The sequence below is a fragment of the Nicotiana attenuata genome, unplaced genomic scaffold (genome assembly GCF_001879085.1).
Source record: "Nicotiana attenuata strain UT unplaced genomic scaffold, NIATTr2, whole genome shotgun sequence".
Classification (NCBI taxonomy): Eukaryota; Viridiplantae; Streptophyta; class Magnoliopsida; order Solanales; family Solanaceae; genus Nicotiana; species Nicotiana attenuata.
In genome coordinates, this window is record NW_017670772.1 from 440,418 (window position 1) to 444,678 (window position 4,261).

Genomic DNA, 4,261 nt, shown 5'->3' on the forward strand with positions numbered 1-4,261 from the left:
TTTACTCTCCGAGACCCCGCTATACGTCGCCGGGTATGGCACCTATTGTGCAACCACTGATCAGTTGGGTTTACCGAGCTCCACGTGGCCGGGTACGGTTTTTACCGAGTCCTCTTTGAGGCCGGGTATGATATGATGATGATGATTCCCACAGAGGCGTATGTTTTTAAAAGTTTATGTATATATATGTATTATGCATTTCATGTCAGTAGCCCCCAGAGGCACTCAGATGTTACAGGTTGTATCTCCTCTATCTCTCTTTACATTACTGTTCTTATTTATGCTTTCCTGCCTTACATACTCGGTACTTTATTCGTACTGACGTCCCTTTTGCCTGGGGACGCTGTGTTTCATGCCCGCAGGTCCCGATAGACAGTTTGACATTCCTCCTAGTAGGCTATCAGCTCAGCGAAGGTGTTGGTGTACTCCACTTGCTCCGGAGTTGCCTATTTGGTCAGTATGCTTTGGATATGTATTGATTGGTATGGCAGGGCCCTGTCCCGACCTTTATGATATTAGGTACTCTTAGAGGCTTGTAGACAGATGTCAGGTGTATGGATACTTGTATGGCCTTTTCGGCTTATGTTTTGAGTTTACAAATGGCCATGTCGGCCTTATAGGCCCGTATGTCACATGTATAAGTTTGCATATCATGGTGGGTCGTTAGATGTTGAGTATTCCCCTATGTTTCATTCTTGTTATCTCACGATGAGTTTTCTAGCTCATTTACCATGATAGTATGATAAGAAAGATATGTTATGTTGGTACTCGGTTGAGTAAGGCACCGAGTGCTCGTCGCGGCCCATCCGGTTTGGGTCGTGACAATAGTAAAAGGGTGTGGGAGGGGTCTTTACTTTTCTTGCATCCAAGGGTTAGAAATCATGAGTTAGGATTTTTATTCAAACTAGAAATCCTGCCTATAGGGTCTTTAATACTGATTCAATCACATAGAGACCATGCCTATAGGATTTAACGCTTAACTTTACCGCAAAATCACCTAGAAAGCATGTCTATAGGATTTAACATTCATGTTCTGTAATGACACATATAGAGATAATGTCTATAGGCTCTTGCATTTCTGCATGTACAAATGTCATTAGGCAAACCGTTTATAGGCTCAATAACAAAGTTGCATATAGACATCATGTGTATAAGACTCCTATTAATGTCATGAAAGGGTGTTAAAATCGGTAAACGTATAGAAAGCATGCCTATAGGAAACCTCGTCTTTAATAGCATCATTCGTTCTTAAGCAGTATCGATTGCTGGAACTAGTGTCTTTACTAAAACTGGTAATTTTCTACTTCTGAAACCCGCTAAAATTGGTAAACCTTTTTCCTATAACCAATCTGCACTCCCCTGAAACTCGTAAACCTTTTAATCAGTCTACATCTTTTCTGAAACAACTGGTAACTCTTTGCACCTTTTTCCTGAAATTAATAGATCCTACGCCTAGGTTTTTATTTCAACTCATAAACAAAGGTTGGCTAATTAATGAATTGGGTCAGTCCCTGACAACTGTATCCGAGTTGCCTAATGCAGACTCTCTGTATAAATACATGTGTTGAACCAGTCCGCTCGCTGCTTAATTTAATCTAAGACCCAATCAGTATTTGTCAAGGCATGCTAAACTAAATGATTGTTTGACTTCTGGGGTTAATTTGAGCCTTGTATGCTTGCTTGTCCTCCCCTTTTACTTGATACTTGTTTTCAATGTCGAGCTAGAATTTTATCCTTTAAACTCCACAAAGGCCCCCATCCCTTTCTTCCCCTTTAGAATTAGAAGTCCTGATACCCCGGGACTAATAGGATTGGGACGGGTAGTAGCATGCGATAAGTAAACGATACCGTTCCGCGCTTTAATACCTTAACGGTGTGGGAAGGGTAGACATGGAGATGATGATTACACGATAACACTCAAGGTACAACTGAGTACCAGTGTTGTGCGAATGATCCATGTAAGGTATAAACCTAGGACCCCTTTCTCCTTCTTTATTTGTTTAACAAACTTTAAAGCTATTGCATTTTCAATTTCTGCTTCTCGCATGATCTTTCGGATTATTTGCACTAAGTACTTGACCTTTTCCTCTACTTGCACGTTTATTACAAAAATTGCTCCTTTAAAATTCAGCACTTCTTTTAACCTTTTGTGCTTCTTGTACTTGTTTATTTACATTTACATCTAAAGTCACAATTGTAGTATGGCCGGGAACCACACTAGTGGATCTTGAGGAGTGCCTAACACCTTCCCCTCGAGATAATTTCAAGCCCTTACCCAAAACTCTGGTCTGCATCTTTAATTCTTCTAAAAGTGTCCTAATGCACTATAATCATTAGATGGCGACTCTCCAAACTCTCAAAAAACCCAATTCCCAAAGTGGGAAAAGAGTTGTCTTCCCAAATGTCGTGAACTCGATTCCGCGAGGAAAAAGGGGGCGTCGACAGCATGGCGACTCTGCTGGGGACTCTTTAGGCTTTTACCATTTCATGTTATATGTGACTTTATTATTTTCTTTTATTGCTTTTGTTTAATGCCTTTATTTGAAACTGACTTGTTTCTTTTGTTTCTTTTTCTTTAATTACTTTCATTTACCGCTTTTCCCGTCAATGCTGTTGTAATTTTTGAGCAATTATTGTAAACTTTATTGTATGAACGTGAAAATACATGTCAATTTGTTTCATTCGTATAAACTGCATCTTCTACATCATATTCCACTCGTGCCAAACAAATACTATAGCAATGCTTATAATGAGTAGTTGCGCACTTCCAATACTACCACCCCCTAAATTTGGCAAAGGCATATTTGCGGTAAAACCAGTCGATCAACGGTATAGTCGGCGGTTCCGTGCCTTTCCCTCTTGAGTTGGCCGCTCAAGGTTACTAGTCTAGCACTTCAAGATAGAAACCTTACTCCGTTAAACTGTACATGCATCATGGTCAAACCTAGCCGAGTCAGTTATGTTGTCCACATAATGACTCATTAGGATAGCCTTGTCCAAAGTCCACCGGGTTTCCTTGAAACCTAAACGGACACCTCCATGTTTTGTGCATTTATTTGGAGAACTAAATGCTTGCTATGCTAATTATTGGTATAAATAGTCGAGTCTGGTGGGGTGAGGGCCTAACGCTTTATTTTGCAGAAAATGGAGAACAAGGTCCCCGACTTCGGTATGGTCAGTATACCCTCACTCTTGCTGACCTGGTGGAGGAATCTCCCATCAAATGACCAAATCAATGAATGTAAAGAGAGGGTCACCGAGGCTAGCAAAAAGCTGGAATATCTGGAATACAGTCTGCTGGAATTGGAAGGAAAAGTAAGAAAAAGAGTCACCGACTGCCAGAACGCTGAGGGAAACGAAGGAGAATGCCTGGCAAAGGCATTTTTACTGGTGAACCTACGCGAGCTGGAGGGTTTGATCAACAAAGATGCCAAATCTGGGGAAGGTCCCTCTGGGACCAAGTAGTTAGGAGTCCTTTTATTCTTTATTTTTATGTAATAAGGCCAATGGCCACTAGTGACATTTACTTTTTGTTATTTAGAGTCGTTTTGGATTCGTCTTATTTTTATCAATAAATTGAGGCATTTAGCATTATAAGTTCTCTAAAACTATTTGTCTCTAGGCCTACCTCGGGCACAACGAGGCACCAAAATTAGGACGCGATTTATATTCCCGCACAATGTGTTTAAATACTGCAGTATTTTTTCCTCATAACCCGCACTAACTTGTTACCTTTTTGTTTTCTTTTATTTTTATTCCTCTCCCCAAAGGTTAGTTCGTGCATTCTGGCACCATCAACATACTCCACAAGATCCAAGGGCCCTCCACCTCCTCCTCCTCCGAGTCCTGTCCGGAACAAAAACAAAGGCAAAATGGGAGATACAAGCGCCAGAAAGGAGATCGAGATTCCTCAGGGTACCCCGGTTGCTAAGGAAACTACTGCACAACTGAAACAAAAGCTGTTGAAATTTCGAGAAGAACTGGATCAGGTTCGGAATTTGGCAAACCTGTCATTTTCCCTCACCGCCCCTGATGTCAACACCCAAAATCCCGCACCTCCACAAAACACCCCGCAACCACAGATACAACCCACTCATACCTGTAACACATGCCACACTCCAAATAACACCCCACTACTCATTCCCGAGCCACTGAACACCACAAATGACCATCTCCGCAACACTCCTATTTACGTGGATACTGTACCCCATTACGCCCAACCCATCTCAAATGCACCTGAGTCTGATGACAAGGACTCCCT